This window comes from Natator depressus, chromosome 4, assembly GCF_965152275.1.
Source record: "Natator depressus isolate rNatDep1 chromosome 4, rNatDep2.hap1, whole genome shotgun sequence".
Classification (NCBI taxonomy): Eukaryota; Metazoa; Chordata; order Testudines; family Cheloniidae; genus Natator; species Natator depressus.
Genome location: NC_134237.1, coordinates 45,151,601 through 45,171,516, shown reverse-complemented (window position 1 = coordinate 45,171,516; position 19,916 = coordinate 45,151,601). Strand labels below are relative to the sequence as shown.

At 39.2% G+C, this 19,916-nt stretch overlaps 1 long non-coding RNA gene across 1 annotated transcript in view; it reads right to left on the bottom strand.

Annotated features, from left to right (window-relative positions):
- LOC141985830 (uncharacterized) overlaps nucleotides 1-19,402 on the bottom strand; it is a 757,188-nt gene extending 737,786 nt beyond the window's left edge. Inside the window, exon 1 of the long non-coding RNA XR_012639029.1 lies at nucleotides 19,276-19,402. This is a non-coding gene — a long non-coding RNA (uncharacterized LOC141985830). The remainder of the gene's footprint in view (nucleotides 1-19,275) is intronic.
- Nucleotides 19,403-19,916: the final 514 nt, after the last annotated feature.

The window sequence follows — 19,916 nt, the reverse complement described above, 5'->3', positions numbered from 1 at the left end:
GGTGAGATTCACCAAGTGTGGAGATGCTTAACAAGGCACTGGCTATCATTGGATTCCCCTGTAACTTAAATGGGATTTAAGTAGCACACAGGGCATTGGATCAGTCCTCTGGCCTGTAGAGAACTTCTTCCATGAAGAACAAAGCTATGCAAACCATTTGTTACAAAACCAAGAACTCCCTTGCTCTTAGGTTTCATTAGAAGCTCAAAACTTGAGTCAAGTGGTATGTTTCATTACAATAGTCCTTCATAAGAATACTGTACTGTCAACAATTAGCTGGATACTTGTAGATAAGAGATATTTATTAACCACCTTTCTGATAATGGCATAGTTTAGAATTTAATACAATCCATTGTGTCATTAAATCTTAATTAGGATGTTGCTATTCAGTACCTGACCATCTTACTTCTTTGTTGCTCCACTTTCCCCTACCTCCTGTCTCCCTCTTTGTGTGTTTTTAGTAAACTCTTTGGAGCAGATACCACATCACATCATGAGCAGTGTCAGAAACACTAAAGACGTTGCTAGTGATTTGTCATGTTATGATTAGCCTGCATTCACTTCTGCTGGAAAATCAGTTAGTGTTGTGGTTAAGTGTTACCACAACACCGTGTTGTACAGAGGATACTCTGTACAAACTTCCAGATAAGAACAATTAGGTACAAATGGACCAGAGATCACTTTTGAATTTGTAAGCTCTTGCCTCAAGTGACATATCCACTGGTGAAAAGGCTGCAATACCAGTCCATGAGAGATTTAGTACTGGAGCTGTAGTGCTTTTGTCCCAGTGATGTTTTTCAGGCAAACAGGTTTGCAAATGAAAAATGAAACATACTAAGGCACAACAAGGAGAAATACTGCATGATATTTTAAATGTTACTGAAAACCCTTAAAACGGGTCTTGAAAATAATGGTGATTGACTACAACCAGTAAGAAAGTGGTGTGCTAAGGAAAAGTGTGAAGATGACCATGCTAACTATCTATTTTTTGGAGGATACAATTCATGTCCAACATGATAGTAAGTTGACAATCTACACAGGTGATGTGGAAATCCAGGCAGTTCCTATCAGAGGCTAACAAGTCAAAACTCTTCCCACACACCATTAAAGCCAGTGATTTCATAGTAGGCACCCTTTGAGTTCAGTGTCAGTCTTGAATTGATGCAGTGTCAACTACCCCTGAACACATTCAAATATATCTTTATAAACATCTAAAGCATCCCTGTTTTTCTGTTACACTCTGCTGTTACTACTCAATGTTGTCAAGCCCACAACAGTCACATGGTACAGCAACTTATCCTCTTTCCTCCCAAACCATTGGTTCTCTGCTTCATAACACAATTTCCTTTTCCATATGGGCCCTGATCCAGTACCCACTGAAATCAATGGAAAGGCCTCCATGGACTTCACTGAACATTCAGTTGAGACCTATAAGAGCTACGTATTAATAGTGCTTTAGGGAATATTTGAAGTGCTACTGCAGTTATTTGATGGGATTTTAATAATAAGTATCATTGCACTGGAAATTCTGTTTTCTACCAGATCAGAACACTATATAAAAGGCAAACTTAGTTTCAGAATAAACACAAAATTAGCAATTCAGACATCATGCAAAAAAATGAAGACTGATTTGGAACTCATCAGTAATGTGTACGATCTTAAATGCTGAGATTGCAGGATTCGGCCTACTGACATCTCCATTTTTGTAAAGACCCATGCACATCAGGGTTACCAATTCCATTTTCCAGTCTTCTGTTTTCAGAATTATAGAAGCATACATAAATACTAAGTCCTTTCTAAATGCAAAGGAAAGTTTTTGAAATTCACAATAATATGGCATAAAAGAATTGATTTGTCTTCATTGATGGAGAATCTAATTTAAGTTAAATAGCTATGTTTATGAAATTGCTTCAGGATTTATTGGTTTTAGGATGATCCCTCAACTACATTTCAGCTTGCAGGAATTTGAGCAGAAAAGTTAATTTTAAAACTGCCAAAAGCAGCTATAGGTTCAGTCAGTATTCTGTATACATACCAAGATGCACTGAACTTAAAAAAAATCTCCTGCATCACTAAACTCATTATTAAAATTAACTGAGCAATATTGATTTGGATCTTTTAATCATTCAAAATGGCTAAAGGCAACAATAACTCCAGAAGAGAGTTTTTTTATTGTTTATTAAAGCATTAACCACATTGATGCAATTAAGTACTACATGCATTTCCAAAACTAGTTCAAATACATTTTAAGTGAATAATATGTTGTGCGGTAGCTGACATATTGAGCATGTTAAGATGTTTTTCAAAGTGATCAGTTTAATGTGGATCTGGGGGTGGGGGGGGACATATCAGTGGAGCAAATCTTAAGGTTCTTACTTTGTTTTACTCATTGCTTATTCAGGCAAACTAGAATTGACTTCCAGTAAAAACTGGAGCAAAACCTGACTAAGGACTACAGGATCTGGCCTTTTGAATATTTCAGAAAAAATATTTAGCTTTTTAAATGGAAGCTAAATATTAACAGATTATTAAATGTCATGAAAATAATTTTATGAAACCCTGAATGATGATATCTGAACGCTACCACTGTAGATGAAATGTGCATTATATATTTTAAAAAAGGATTTTCTTTGCATCTCAAGCAAACAAAAAAAATCACTTTTCAGTGGCACTCATCAGTAATAACCTTAACTGGGGTCTTAAAATTATTGGATTGTCAGATACAGGACATTTCTGAATGCTCTCCAATTGTTAGACCGGCAAATCATGGATTCTTGTGTTATCTACATTACGAGCCTGATTCATTATGGGCCTTTTATACTGTTCTGGCCTTAAAGTGTGCACATGTGTAATTGAGAACCAAGTTGTTATGTTCATAGTATACAAACAGAGGAGTCAAATAAAAACAAATACTCTTTCAGGGAGCTTGCCATGTAACCCTACTTTATTTCTTAAAATCCAGAAACCTGAGACCCAAAAACCAAAAACAGAGAGTGAGAGAGAGTGCGCTCTTCCATAAGGCAGAGTGGTACAACTCAAGCCCCCTTGCTCCAGGCTGGCTCTTTGCAGACTGACTGCTGAAAAATCCAATTGCATGCTTCCCTACTGAGTCCCCTAACGGTGCGAGCAGGCCCCCAAAATAACCCTTGAAAATGTAAAGTGGTAGCTTATCATTTTAATAGTCTTCAGTTACTTCACAAGTCTTATTGGCTTAATTTTAAATGAAAATGAGCAACATTACTAGATACTAAGCACAGGGCCCAGCCTGACAACCCTCATAAAGTCGGAGTATTGGCAAAAAGGTTGCAGGATTATGCCCACAATGCAGCTTCAGCCTCCGATCATCATTCTAGAAGCAGCAAGGACAGCATTATTTGAGGCAAAGACAATGGAAAAGACACATTAGTCTAGATCCAGACCCAGCATATTGACCTGCTGATGATTTAGTATGAAATTTTCCCAATGCACCTGTTCCTATCAAACAGTATTTAAACTACAGTCACAGCTTTCTGTTTCTCATAAGCCACAGCTACTAATTTTCCTGAAATGTGCAAAACCCTAAAAGACGAAGACATGTAATGTAAATGAGAACAATTTCCAGCTGCTCTTTAAGTAGTTCTAGTAGGTTTGCTGAAGGGAAGTCAGTAATTCGTTGAGCCCGTAGGAACTGCGCTAAGTTGTTCTCAGTTGGAAATCACTCTTGCATCCAGCCACAGGATGGGAAACCTTCACTAATTGGCTATGTCTGTTTGGAGAATCTGAGCGCTGGATGGCAGCCACCATGATTGTCAACAGGACTATTGTTGGCTTCAGCAAACAGCCCTGAAAATGAGAAGAAAATTGTGCACACAAGAGCCACTGCTGGAGGAGTAAAACATATCTCCTCCTCTCATGGCCAGAAGGAAGCCCTCATTACTTATTCTCACAGTTCTTGAGCTTGATTCTGGTTCTATTGATACCAGATTTATACCAATGTAACTCCTTTGACATCAGTTAAGTGACTCCTGATTTACAATGGTGTAAATTATATCACAATCAGGCCCCTTGTCTCATCTACAGTGGTGTGGAGTATGAACTCTATAGGATGAACAATTCCATTGATTGGCCAAATTCCCTGGCCACTGGGAGCTAAATGTCTGTCCATTGACTGGCGTACACAAGAAATAAGACCACAAGTTAATAAGACACTTATTAAAACAAACAAAGAATGACTGAGTGGTTACAGAATGGGAGATATTAAATCAGCAAGACAGTGCATCATTGAGAAACAGATTCTCAGCTGCATCAGAGTTCCAGTTGAAACAGCTAGACTGGGTAGAGGGTAAAAATGACCAAGTTACTTTTGCTGCCCATTTCCCAGATGTTCTAGGAGCTAATTTGACCATTGGTATAACTTAGAGCAGTCTCAGAGTGTCTCTGAATTATGTCTGGGTGTAACAGGTCTCCAGTATTCTAACCACATCCCCTCCCAACCCAATCACGACTCAGGGAGTTCCCTACACTAGGGGAATTTCCATGTAACTGCTTATGCCTTCTTTGCCACCATCAAGTGTCACAGAGCAGTTTATCAGCTGCAAGGATCCAGTCGTAGAAGTTGTATCACCTTGATGTTGACATTTGACACACAAGTGGGAGTCAAATGTAAGCCTCAATTTAGACACAACCATTAAACCAATAAGTGTGTAAGACTGTAGGTGTGATAATTGCATCAGATTAAACATAAAAAGGAGGCAGAATACAGATAAAAATTACAGCTAAGAACTTCTGCTAGAATTATAAAAGTATGTGGGAAGGAACTGAGATTAGCTCCAAAGAGGAGTGAGGTGAAAAATATATGAGGAATGTAATTGTGTAACTTGAAGACTTGGCAGCTAATTTTCAAGATTAGATAAATTCTCAGAGCACTGATTTTTCCCATCTTATTGTGAAGACACACAGCAGCCACAGTTTGTAAACGACAAGAATATAATATTATACATTTACACGGAAGGTGCTCAGATACTACAGCAGTGGTGGGCAACCTGCAGCCTGTCAGGGTAATCTGCTGGCAGGCCGCCAGAGTTTGTTTATATTTTCATGGCCACCCGCAGCTCCCAGGAAGCCGGGAACGGCGAACTGTGGCCACTAGGAGCTGCGGGCAGCCATTCAAATGTAAACAAACTGTCTGGCAGCCCGCCAGCAGATTACCCTGATGGGCTGCAGGTTGCCTACCACTGTACTACCGTGATGGGTGGCAGCATAAAACTTTAAGGGCTTGACTACATGGAGCTTTAATGTGCAGCGAGTGGCAGTGAGAATCTATGGTGCACTAGCTTGCAACATGCTAACTGGTCATATGGACACGGCTACTACACTCTAAAAGTCCGTTACTGAGCTTTGCTGTACTGCTGTTTTGGAACTTCGAGTGTAGTAGCCGTGTCCATATGACCAGTTAGCATGTTGCAAGCTAGTGCACTGTAGATTCATACCCTGGCTTGCTGTGCTCTAAGTCTCTGCATAGTCAAACCTTAAGACAAATATGTACAGTCGTGTAAACAAGTCATGGTCATCTGATTAGACTAGACAAGGCAGGCTATAGCAGTGGTTCTCAAACTTTTGTACTGGTGACCCCTTTCACATAGCAAGCCTTTGAGTGCAACCCCCTTATAAATTAAAAACACTTTTTTATATATTTAACACCATTAAATGCTGGAGTCAAAGCAGGGCTTGGGGTGGAAGCTGATAGCTCGTGACCCCCCCCCCCCCATGTAATAACCTAGTGACACCCTGAGGAGTCCCGACCTCCAGTTTGAGAACCCCTGGGCTATAGTATGCATAGGCTTCGGAAATGTCCATATATGGGCACTAAATAATGTAATCTTTAAACAGATATGAAGGTTTTAAAGGAAGTTATTGCTGTAAAGGTGTAAAGATGCTTTTATACTACCATACATGTTTAGAAGATGGATGTACATAGAATTTTTACATATGGAGACTTCAGATGGGACCATTCTGCAGCCTGTTCCATCTAGATAAGCAGATGCATAGCTCAACCTCCAAATCAGCATATGTCAACAGCCCTTACCCAGTCCTAGTCTGCAATAGGCTCTAGAGTTTCTGTACCCTCTTCAGAGTCTCTTCTGCTGCTCTGTCTGATTACATCAGGCTTCCCTGAACATTATCTATTGGATCATGAAAGAGTTATATATTTGGAGAAATGTTCATGTGTGTGTGAAATTACAAAAAGAGGATGAAAGAAAATGAAGGGGAAGAGTGAATAGAAAAACAAAAGCTTGAATGGATACAAAAATGAGGTGATCGCTAAGTTGTATGGAATTGGAAAAACAGATAGTGGAAAAAACAGCTGAAATATAAAACATTTCCATTAAATCTTAAAGAAATCAGAACTTAGTCTGGTTCAGTGATGAAGAATCCACCACAATCTTGTCTTTAGAATTGAAGAGACCTCTTATCAAATTTCTATTCCCCACTTAGGTATTTAGAGTCAGTACCTACCTAGCAAGAGACCAAAAAGTGGAAGAATACGTGAAAGTCTACTACCTCTCCATTACTACTGCTATGGACACTATATCACCAAAGCACTCTATTTGGACAGTCAGAAAGATCACCAAAAAAGCAGGAAGGATGACAACTTAAGCACCGAGGGTAGACAATGTGATCAAACGCAGACTCAGACATGAAAAGAATTTCTACAAATCAATATCACTGTCATTGAGGAAGCAAAGAGACCCTACCTTTCTCCTGCCATAGAGGCAGCTACATCACATGCTGTTGATCTTCTCTGGATCATCAGTTGCTTTGTCAATCCAGACAAATCTCCAGTCTACCATACCCCGCATTAAAAGGAACTAGCACCTTATTTCACAGAAAAGATCATCTGCATTCAGCATGGTCTCATAGGCCATCGAGCAACATCAAAACACAACACCTTCCTTCCAAGAGTTTAGCCCATGTACTGGTGATATATGTTGGCACTAATTGCCATGGCTGCATCTGTCATTTTGATGTCTGCCCTTCCTGGAAGGCAAAAGAACACAGAAAAATCCCAAGACTTGTAGTAACAGAGGGTGTCTGCATTGATAAGGGGAATCTACTACTCACCCTAAAACATGCAATAGTCCAACCAGTAAAAAAGAAAGAATCACTTGATGATAGAGAGCTCACAAACCTATCTGGTGATTAAGCGCCCTCTCCTACTTGACAAGCTAGTAAAAGTCTCCAATGACAGCATCCTGGATCTCTTATTTAGGCTTTAGGCCAAGCCACAGTACTGAGACAGCACTTGATGCTCTGGTGGATGAACCCATTCTGTCCATAAACAGAGAAAGTACATCCCTACTCCTCCCATTGGACTTCTCCATATCATCTGATACTGCTGATCACCAAATACTCCTGTCTCAAGAAGCAAATTTAAACAGAAATGCCCTAAGATAGCTCTGGTCCTTCCTCCTAGACCAAATGCAGAGATTCATATGGATGACTGTTCCCCCACCTCCAAAGTCCTACAAGGCTCCATCCTCTCCTCCATCTTGTTCACAATCTTATATCAAGCGACAGGGAGAACTGGTGAGTTAACACAGCTGAAGTGCCAGCAGTATGTAGTTGACAGCAAGCTCTACATCTCTTTTACACCAAAGCCAAGTAGCACCGTCACCCTGCTTTCTCAATACCTAGCCAAAATCAGCACGTGGAAGAAGAGCAACTGACTAAAGCTGGATGCAAAAAAAGATTGTGATGATGCTTGTAGGAAAAAGGTAAGAACTTGCTTCCTCTATAACATTCCTCATTTTTGAGGGCACCTGCCCTCAAAATTTGTTAAATCGATCTTCAGCCTTTGGGGCCTTTTAGAACATGAACTGTTCTTAAGAATTTCTGCTTAATCAGTACTATTCGGGAGCTACAGTAAATGTCACCTTCTGAAGACAGAGGCTATTGGAAACAAACATTAAGAGATAATGGTTCCAGGGGAACTCCTTGAATAATCACACTGGAACCCTGGAGCAAGGAACAGACAAACTATTCCCAGGTGTCACAACTTTTCAAGGCTGTTGGATTGTCTGAGGGAAACTCACTATTAATAAGACCTAATAAAACTAGATCTGTTATCCAGAGCTAATGGGTGATCAATATGCATTTTGAAGTGCTATTCCCCTATGTGATTCATAGGAAGCTGACAAGAACATACCCACATATAAACTGATTCCTTACAGCCATGCACCTTGTACAGTAATTTATGTGTGCAAAGTGGATGTAAGAGCACTGGTAAAATGAAGCAATAGAACTTTATGTATGCTTTCCTGCACTGTAAATTCCTACACAAGATGCAAGGCAGTGGAGAATCAGGCCCCTGCAATCTGATGGTCTAATACTATGAAGGGATGAGCAGGTTTCATATTTAAGAATGAAGGTTTCATATTTAAGAATGAGGATGGCATTTATGTTCCCTTTCCCTCATAATATGAGTTCCAAGGCTGCAATCACATAAGTTTGTCCACACCCCTGCACCCATGTGGAGGCAACTGAATTAAATGGGTGTCTGCCATCCCATTTCTAATGTTTCTTCTGGTGGGGTAAGAAAAATGGTTGCAAGCGTCTCTGCTAGCAGATATGACTGAATGAGCAGGGCCTAGATTTCTACAGCAGTTTCACCAGATCTTTCAGAGAACTTGAGTGATGCAGATAAATGTTTAAGATCTTTTATTTGTATGTATAATCCAGATGATGGTAAGAGGCATTTTTCACCAGAATGATTCCATGCTTCACCTAATGACACATCTTGGAAATAGACCTCAGTTTCTTCTCTTGCCCACCACTAGGAGACAACTGGCCACTTGCACCAATGTCATGTGCTGGTAGCAAGAGAACAAGGGTACTGAATTCTTGGACAGCTCAGATGGCTTCTCCTTCCAAAACAAAGTGTAGTGGTCACTTCTGGCTTTAAGAAAATTAAGATTTTAATAACCCAGAGCAGAGCTCAGCAAACAATATTCAATGAACTGTGCATTTTTATATATACAAATTTGAACTTGTTCTTATTATTCACCCAGTTCCTACAACATCACTATTTACAAATAAACGTGAATTTCAAGAAATGTTTGAAATAGAATAATCACAATTTCATTATTCACCCAGCTCTGCGTTGGGTTATTAAAATCTTAATATGGAAATCATTCTAGTGAAAATGCATTGGAAGTAACTGGTATCATCATCTGGATTATAATGCACCATGGTCTGGATCCTTTAGGAGTTCAGAATGAAATTGATAGGGCTCCATGCTGCTGCATGCAAAGCTAATTAGAGGATATGGGCCTCATGTAATAAACTGTTAGAAAAAAACAACCAACAGAAACAAAATAATGTGAATTTTTGGGGATTATAATTAATCTACTCTGCAGCTGCATTTTGTAACACTTTTTTGCTCAATCTTGGTACATTGATTACATACTTTATAATCAATGTAAAGCAGTAGCAATTATAATTACAAGAGTATTGGATTTAATATATCTTGTCCTTCTATACAGACAGCCACTGTTGTAAACATGTTATCTGAATATTTGTAACCTTAATTGTAACAAGAATTCTATACATTAAGTAACTGATCTTTGGATCAGTCCTTTCTTTACCTCAGCCTGATTTAAACATCCTTTTATTATTTTTTTGTTGCAGCTCACATCTGATCATAACTGCACAAAATATAAATTGCCACTTCAGATGGCCGCAGCTGCTGTTTTATATCTTGATAGCCCCAATCATTTTCCACAGGAATACTTGATAACTCTGGAAAACCTCAGTAATACAGTGCCGCATCCTAGGCTTTTAGCTTTTTGTATTGCTGTAACATAGATACTTCATTTTCTATCTTTTAAACTATAGAAATAATTTCCTGTCCTTTCAAAGCCTCCTTATTTAGTATAGTGCTACAAATACCTTGATGTATATAGATCTCCCGTAATGCACAGTTGATTGAAAAACTATTTTTAAAAGAAAATATGAGATACCATGTAGTGACTCTTACAATCTTACAGATCCTGACCATTAGGAGAAAATGGAAGGAGGAGGGTGCTGGAGTGAAGAAGTGGGAGCCAGAAAGACAGGGCTGCTATCACAGGGAGGAGATGTAAGAGGATGTTGTCCACAGAGATGAGAAGTAAGAGGGACCTAGAAGGGGATGCTGGCACTGGGGAGGAGAAGAAAGAGGGATTCTGGTCAGGAGGGAAAAAGTGAAGATGGGATTGCCAGCAGCAGGAAAGATGGTGGCCAGTGAGGAGTGGGAAGGATGATGGTACTGGAGAAGGTGGGGTCAGGAGGACACATGTCCTGGAAGTCACCTGTAATATACTGTACATAACAGCTGTCACATGGCAGCAGCCATAGTAGCCAAGATTAATGGGGTTCAGTTGTTTATGTAACTATGAATAAAAGAAGTTATCAAGAGGCTGATATTACTCAGGGACTACATTTTGGATCTGCATTCAGCCTCTTGTTGCCCTATCCCTTAGGGCCAGTAGTTAGAACTGGGTGTGGAATAAGTTAAAATATCTCAAGAACAACTCAGCTCTGAAATAAGCTGTCCGCCGTGCCCCTATCTGAACTAGCCCTGGTCTTTTGACCTTCAAGGCATGGTACAATGCACATCTGTTTGCACATACTGCTGCACAAAGTGGGCATTTGATGGGAGTGAGATCAGCATAGTAAAAGGAAGTGTGTGTTTGGGAGGTGGTTCAGTTCTGTTGGATATTGGGCAGGTGTGATGGAGTTGGACTCACCACTGCTGGCACCTCCTGCTGGTAGCTCCAGGAATTAGCTCTCAACCACTGCGGAGTGCCCTCGACGCGTGGTGTCGAGCCCATCATTTACTCTGCTGCCCTGAGACCCGCGTTGCTCCCTGCTCAGTGGCATCCTCTTCAGGACAGTCCTCATCTGCTTCAGTGCCCACCGCTTCAGTCTTACCCCTTCCCAGGGAGGGGGGTGTTGTTAACAGCAGTCCTTCTGTCTGCACCTGCCTCGGTGGCCAACCGCAAGCCTGTAGTCTAGCCCCTTATCTCAGGAGCCAGTTGCAGTCTGTCTTGGCCCCTCTCCTCAATGGCCAGGTGCAGTGCAAAGGGGAGGACCCAGGCCCACCCACTACTCTGGGCCCCAACCCAGGGACCCTCTAGCAGCAGCCTCTCTCTGCCCTTCTTCCTTCCCCTCTTGCCTGCTTAGTTTCCCTGGGCCACTTCCCCTTTGACCCTATGCACCTTCCTGACCCTTTGCAGCAGGACCACAGCCTGGCAGGTAATGGGCTGTAGCCCCTATCTGCTCCCAAGCCTGCCCAGCACTTCTTTGTCCAGGGTGCTGCTCCTTTTGTCAGGAGCCAGTCCTTCTCCCTTGCTGGCAAGGGAGTGACTGCCTTCTCCCTAGCTGGGCAGTCTTTATATAGGACCTGGCCCAGTCCTGATTGGCTGCCCCTTCCCCCTCCCTGACTGGCTCTCCCCAGGCCTTCACTGGTTGGCTGCTGGTCCACACAGCCTCTCTGGCCTGGTTCAGCCCTTTTTCTCAGGGGGTGGGGCTTTGCCCCGCCACAGTGGGGAAGAAGGAGTGGTAAGTTACTAATTATTTATTTTCCTTTTCCCCCTTAATTTGTATTAAGGAACCTAGAGATTTGGAAAGGCAGCTCTTTAGATTTTTGTATATTTTCAAAAAAGTGTATCTATGAGTACAAAGACATTTACCCTGCTGAGAACTCTTCCTGGCTCTAACTCCCATTAACATCAACCAGTTTGGGGCCTGTTCCAAAAACCCATTAGAGTCAGTAGGAGTTTTTCTATTTACCCCAATGAACTTTGGATCAGGACCTATATTAGGATATAGGATTATAAACAAAATAAAACATGAAGTCTGGCTAGTTATCAAAATACTGTTTTTAAATAGATGGGTTTTTTTCCCCTTTAAATGAGCTTATACTTTAGCAAATAAATAGTAATCATACACGTAAGATCACTCTTGAGAGGGCAAAATGACAGCTCAGCTCTGTATAGCAAGACTCCTCTATGAACTTTCCAGATAATGTTTGGCATTAAAGAGTTGTGCATTCTATTAGCTGCACATGTTCTATTCTTAGTAAACTATCAGTGCTCAGCAAACCTTTACACTCAAAGGAACCTATCTGTTATACTCAGAACAGCAGATGTTAGTGTGCGATTACATTAACAACGAGATTTAAAAGTGGAGGGATAGTCATTTGTATCATATGCTGTGCACTGATCATCTACATCCACTTAGTTTGCCTAGAACTAAATGAAATTAGAAGAGCTTCCCAGGGAACAATTTGCCCTTGCACAGTGAAGAGAGGAAAAGCCATGATAATGAGGCACTATCTAGAATTTATACATGTAGTGTTCAGTTTAGACTTGGAGATGGAAGCCAACAGACATCAGTTACGGGGAGACTTTAAATACACTGCTACTTACAAGCAGAAATAATAATATTGTCATAGACCTGATGTTAAGAGTCATTTGATTTAGAAGTGGCCACTACTACACAGACTTAGGAATCTATTCATTATATATTTACATTTTGACAAACACAACTAAAGGCTAGAAAAGGTGCTTTTTGTATATATTGTTATAAATATAAATAAATAAAATAAGTATTCATTTGGCAGAGCTAATTTCCTTCTAATATTTGTTTGTTACATAGAACTAGTGCCTGCAAACTCATAAAAACCTTCAAGAAAACAGAACTGATATATGCAAAATCCCCATTAAACTTCTTTTGCTCCACTTGCCTAGACCTTAATACCTAACAGTTCATTCTTCTGAATTGTAGCAGGATTGATTTTATTTTCCCTGGTAAATAGGAATCAGATTTAGCCTTGAATATTTCCAGTGACAGTGATATCACAACCATGCTTGGCAGTTTACTATAGTTTCAAAGTAGTCTTATATTTAACATGCCAAATTCTGCTCACATACACTACTTTAAATCCAGAGTAACACCACTGAAGTCAGCAAAGTTATGCTGGATTTAAAGTACTGGAAGAGAGCAGACATGCTAAAGTGTTTTTCTCCTATTCAGCCAAATATTTCCCAAAAGCATCTTAAACCTATTTTCATTCCAACTCCAATTCCTGCTGAGAAAATCTGCTAGACCAACTTCCTCTTGTGACATCTTATTCAGTACCAGACATGTTTTGAAAGTGTACACAATTTTGCACTCCTTGCTTTTAGTATATAATTAAATGCCTTAATTGTGTGTTAAGTGCTTCCCCCTATACTTTAGTAACTGAGCCCCTCACAATCTTAAATGCATTTATCTTCATAATATCCATGTGAAATATATAAGCACTATTATCCCCAAATTGACACATGGGAACTGAAGCACAAAGAGACTAAGTGACTTGCCCAACATTGCACAGGAAGTTGGTGGCAGAGGCAGGACTTGAACCCACATAATACTTAGTCCTGTCATGAGTGCCAGGGACTAGATGACCTCTCGAGGTTTCTTCCAGTCCTACAATTCTATCTTCTGATAAGCAGGCTAGTACCCTAACAACTGCACCATCCATTCTCTCTTTCTGGAGATATGTGCAGTATTAACAAACCTGATTATTCTTGACTGAGAAAACAAATATTATATATGGAAACTTTACCAAAAGTTTCATGAGCTCTTCCACTTTATATTTGCCTTTTGTTGATAAGAATGACTTAATCTAGTGAAACAAGGTAGGTGAGATAATATCTTTTATTGGATCAACAGAAATTGGTCCAATAAAAGATATTATCTCACCCACCTTGTCTCTCTAATATCCTGGGACCAACATGGCTACAACACAATGATCAAGCGAAACAATATATTGAGAAAAATTAACAGCTAAGTTCCATGTCTAAACTTAAATTTATACTGAAAAATACATGTTGGTCCTTTATTTTCAACTTCTATTATTGAGAGGGAAGGGAATTAAATTTCTGCTCATTCAGTCTTGAGCTTCTTGACTGCTCACCCAATTGGGATCAGCCCTTGGGGGAAAAAAAGGGAGATCTCTCTTCTGTGGGTAGAGGGAAAGTAAGTCACTGTGCTGAATGGAAAGAAAATTCCACAGAGAAATGGTGATTTCTTTTTAAGCTGAACTTCTATTTTGAGAAGGAACTATAAAAATGTCATTGTGGGATCCTTCATTTTTTGTAACTAAAGGAACCCATATCAAGTTTAAGTCTAGTGTTATTTTCTTAAGTGCCAGCCATACAACCCCATTCGCCCCACAAAGATGTGAAAGTCAAACTGTGAGCTAATCTTTCCAGCTTGTACTTCATTATCATCGGTAACAAGCATTATGTGGGCCAAATTCTGCCTTCAGTTATGACTATACAATCTTTATAGTCACTTCTGACAGCAACAACATTTGGCTCTGCAATAATTCAGTTGACAATACCTTAACCAGAATAGACTCCTGCTTTACTGAATTAGCTTTGCAGGTGTCATAGATGTAAAAAATATTTAAAAAAAAACAAACTTATTCTTGTCATCATAATAAACAGATGTAAGTTTGAATTTATACTGCTGAAGCAGATCTGTGAAGGAGCATTTGTACATAACCTGTTTTTTTCATCATAGTTTCACTTCAAATAGTTCAAACATGAATGACTGCTCTATAGACCAGTTTAGTTAGAGAAGGCCTGGGTAGAATCATTTTCCTTCTTGCACAGAGATCACTATAGAAAATACAACAGAAAGAAATTGAATACTGCTATCCTAAGCCCCTTTTGGTTGTTTAAAGGTTCAGTTCACAGCCCCAAATGTGTTTCTGGAAGAAGGAAGTCAACCTACAAATATTTCCTCTCTTTCTTGTAAAAAGTTTATTGTCAAGATGTTTGCATTGTTTATTAAGACTGAACATCTCATTAAACAACCTAGTAGTAAGCTATTTACCATAGAGTACATGGAGAACTGAAAAAAAAGATTCCTAATACACATGTCAAAGTGTCAGATGGCCATATTATGGCTCTTAGGGGAGTCCTGGGGCCTTGACAAATTTAATCATCATTCCCAAGTGTGCATTCATATGTTCCTCTCTGGAACAGAGAACTTTTAAAGGTTATTTGTGAAATTAACATGCAGTGTAGATACCATCACAATCTACAGCACAAGAAGTACAAAGTTATGCTTTCCTGGTAAACCTGAAAGAAAAAAACATCCAAAATAATAGTGTGGTAATAAAACCTGACAAACTGACAATAGGAGAAAATTTATCATAGAAAAATCTAATAATGGCTCCTAGCACTTTTTAATCACAGCTACTGAACTGTTGCATCCCAAGGAACAACGCTTGTTTTAATTATTTATTGGGAGTTGATGGTTTATTTGGAAGAAAATGCAATTATGTCCTGACACTTTAATCATTATCAGTTTATTTTGTTCCCTTGCTACTGCTAAGAGGAAGGTTACCTTCCTATGGAAATTCTGACATTTCTATAATAGGTTTTGTGAATCTTCCAAGAGACTATAAAGTATCCATATTATTAAATTTGTGCAAAAATTGGAGTTAAGATATTGTTAAGATTGATAGCTAATAACACTAAAATACTGAGCCTCAAGCTTAGATTAAATTTATTTTCTCCTTTAAAGGACTGGGCTGTTGGATAGATAGAGTATGTTCTTTCAGTTTGCAACTCTCCTACTCTCCTCAAAGCATTTGAGAGTTTTATTTCATCTACCATGGGAGATGAAATAAAGCACCACTCCTTAACAAATTAGGGGAAAGGTTACATCCAAATAGATCTCATATCTAATTACAATGAGCAGAAAGGGTAAAGATGAAGTGAGCTGTAGCTCACGAAAGCTTATGCTCAAATCAATTGGTTAGTCTCTAAGGTGCCACAAGTACTCCTTTTCTTTTTGCGAATACAGACTAACACAGCTGTTACTCTGAAACCAGAAAAATGACAGACTTCTAGAGTGAATTTCTTGCCCTACTGAAGTCGATGGAAGTCTTATCACTGACTTCAGTGGGACTAAGATTTCATCCTTAGAGTTCAAGGTTCATTCTTGGCAATTAACAACACTTGGAGCTGGTTGGGAAATAGGAAAGTTAAATTTCTGGAAATTTAGTGAAAAGTATATCAACCAGTTCTACTATCAATAAGGTAGTCATAAGATTAGGGCCAATTAAGGCAACCCTACAGCTGCAGGGGCCTCTCCATCATGTGATTCTCCAAAACGTGACTCAGCTTCTTCAGCATATTGGGCAGATGTCAAGGGATAGGCCACTGTGAATTTAAAGCACAGCAACTTTTTGCTTTCTGTTCTGATTTCATGGCACACGACTCCCTCAGGTCACTAACTCATCAGCTTGCTGTTGGGCAATGTCAAAGAACTGGCTTCTGTGACATCACTGGCATAACACCTCCAGCTTCTTTCACTTATGCATAGGCCTAGATTTCTGTGATGTCTCTTGCTTACCATCCCTAGCTTACTGAGATGATGCCTAAGCACATGGCTTTGTAAGGTCACCGGCTCAAAAACAGTAACTTGCTAGATTCTGTCAGGTTATTGGCTCAATCATAAAGCTATGTAAAGTCCTTGCCTAGTTAATACAGCACAATGAGAAGCAGGAAGTGCACTCAAACACCACAGTGATATAAATGCATATGTAGCTGTTCTGAGATTTTGAACGAAGTTTTTCATACTCAACAGCGTTGGAGAGTTCAAGTAAACATTCAAACATTTGAATGCTTATCCATTCTAAACCCAACAATCTCCTTATTAAATCTAACCCAAGCCCTGAGTCATTAAAGATTCACGCTTACTTACCAACAAGTTAGATAGTCAAGGTAAGTAAAATGATCACCTGAACTCAGGTGGCCCAGATTTTCAGACAATGCCTAGTCTCCCCAAAAGTGATCTTGCTTTGAACTGAACACAAACAATAAATAGAGCCACTGTTCACTCTGCTCCTTTTAAATCCAGTGCCTAGAGTACAGAGAAAATGCACAAATCTGAGTATTTCCAACTGTCTGATAAAACACAGATGCCCACACATTGCCACCCAATATACACAGTTAAAAAAAGCTGACTTAAAATATGTTCTGCTAATATTGAAAAGCCAATAGTAGTTTGAAGGGAAGAATGTACTTGACCAAATTATCCCCCACAGCTCATAAACACCTCACTATGTGCCCTTGGAGTTTATCAATGCTGTGGGAGACATTTATTGACTTTAATTTGCTCTTCTATTGCCAAAACACACCAAGGTTAATGCAGGTTTCAGAGTAGCAGCCGTGTTAGTCTGTATCCGCAAAAAGAAAAGGAGTACTTGTGGCACCTTAGAGACTAACAAATTCCCCACTACAATGACAATTCCATTCTTCATACACCTTAAGAGCTTGATCCTGCAAGGTGCTGAGCATCTACAAATCCCCTTAAACATAAGGGCATCGGAGGGGGTTCAGCACCACAAAAGAAATGTTCAGCACCCTCCTGGGTCAGAAAAGTGATATAGATTGATCCCTTATTCAGAGGCTCATAACTATGTCATTACCCCGAATTTTATTTTTGCATGTTCCATCAATAGGCCTTAGATCACCTATTCTCTTGGGTTTTGAAAGACTGCTTTGCTTCATAGAACGAGAGACAAATATTCAGCATACAAATTAAACAGTTCAATACCAGATTATTAGCAAGATTAATATGTGTTTTTTCTAGAAATTTTATAAACACATCATTACTGAACACAAATATCAATGGGAGTTAGCTTTTGACCTCAAGTCCAAAATAAATTTGATTTCTTCATCATTTCAAGCAGAATAACGAATTATTTTCCGCAGCAGTGGAGGTTTCTGCACTTGGGTAGAGTGCCCTTTCTGATGTACCTGAAATCCTTCTGACTGCTCTCCAACCCTAGCTACTGTACTTCTTCAGCCATCTCACCTGACCTTTGCAGCCCTAACCCAAAGGGGGATTCTACCCTCTGCTCTGGCCCCTATATGCTATTCCAGCAGTGCAGAACATCTGTAAAGAGTCAACAAGGCTCCCACCCCTGAAAGTCCCCCCCAAACAAATAGTGTGTCAGTGATGGAGCTGGAGGCAGAGGAGACCGGGGCCATATTGCACACCAGTAAGGCAATTCTGGCTTATGCCACAAGCCACAGGCAGCACCAAGGCACCAGCTGTAACTCAGAACCACCTTCAGGAATGCCCAACTTATGTCAACACCTGTTTTGGTCCCCAGAGACGCCCAGTTGGCACACTTTGTCACCTTTGTTGGAGGTTTTAGCAAAGAATCAAAGGACCGCTTAGGCTTGGTACATGAGCTGCTCTCTCCTCACCTCCTTTCTCCAGATCAAGTTTGAGGTATTTAGTGTTAAAATGTGAGGAATCTTACACTTCATCTCTCTGTGCTCCATCAATTCTATGCATAAAGGACACCTCTCACAATCATTACATTCACATGCACAAACACACACAGCTATATAGCCTGTTGAGGGGAATTAAGAGAGGCTCACATTTCAGTGACTCATTTTCAAAGCTGTCAAGTCGTTTTAGCACAGCCTTTATAAACATGTACTGTTGATTAGCTCTGCATTCTTAAAAAAAAAATAAAAAAGGATAACTTTGTTATTGATTAAATTTGCCTGAAGGATAGATGACTTCCCAATGGCCTTTACAAGGTTCTTTCTTCAAAAAAAAAAAAAGAATGTTCTTTAGCACAATCAAAACCTGCATTTGAAGACGTGAGTTGTAATGTACTACAGGGTCTCAGTGGAAAGCTCTTAAAAATCAAAATTGTCATTTTTGATCCCATTTATTTAGTCATATAAAGCTTGCCTTCAGAGTTCTGTAAATCCATTATCAGAGACTCATTTTCTCTCATTACTTCCATTTTTCACATAGCTTCCATTTTAAAAGATGACTTTATGATCTGCATTTCTATTACTGCTCTCATTATATAAAACAATCTTGTCAGATGTAGGAAACTTACAACTGTCTGCTTTTTGTACTTCTAAGCCACCAGCTTCTGGAGTGATGCAGCAGAGCTTGTGAAGCAGACATGCAGTGTAATAAAACAAAAAATCCTGACTTTCCAAAGACAACCTATTTCTAAAATAAATATTAGTATTGTACAATGCATAATGTAAACCACTACATCTTATTCCAGCAAATATTGATACACATCTGTTTGCCTGATTTAGATGAAAGATTCTCATGTAAAGCTATTTCCTCTATTTGCTAATGCACTAAAACATTAAAAATATTTAAGCTTATTCCAACTGAATAGTTTAAAATATCTAGGTCACTCACCTGCATACTATTCGCCTTAATGACATAGTTCTAGTTGATTCAAGTTGTAGAAATACATTCTGTTGTAATCCTAAAAGTAAACTGTTGGGGAAAAAGCATGCATTAATTAACATGAGTGAATAAAGCTTCACAATCAGATTTAAGATTAAATTTTAAATCCTTTTACTTGCAATCAGATTAACAGAACTATATAGGAAAAAACAGAGGAATGCAAAATCCATTTCTTGCAATTTGTCATGGCTTTCTATTAATAAATTATATAAGACTGCCTGGTTTTTAGTCCATAAGAGAAGTGCTTCCTGAACACCATAAAATAGAATACGCTGAAATGATCTGGTTTTCACCAATGAAGTTTTAAAATTTAATATCTTCCAATACTTGAATTCATAGATACAAAACAATCCAATAATTACGGTAAGCAACTATTAAAGGGTGAACTGAATACTAAATGGTATATTAAAAAGTGAACAGTTATAGAAAACATTTACACAACTGCAATAAAATTGCAATTTAGAAAGATCATCTCTCCCTTCAAATTATAGCGTAGAAACCAAGATAAGCCTAGATATTGAAAGGCACGATCATGAGCTAAAAGTGGTAAAATCCCACCCTAACCCTTATCTACAATTAAGGTTGATTCA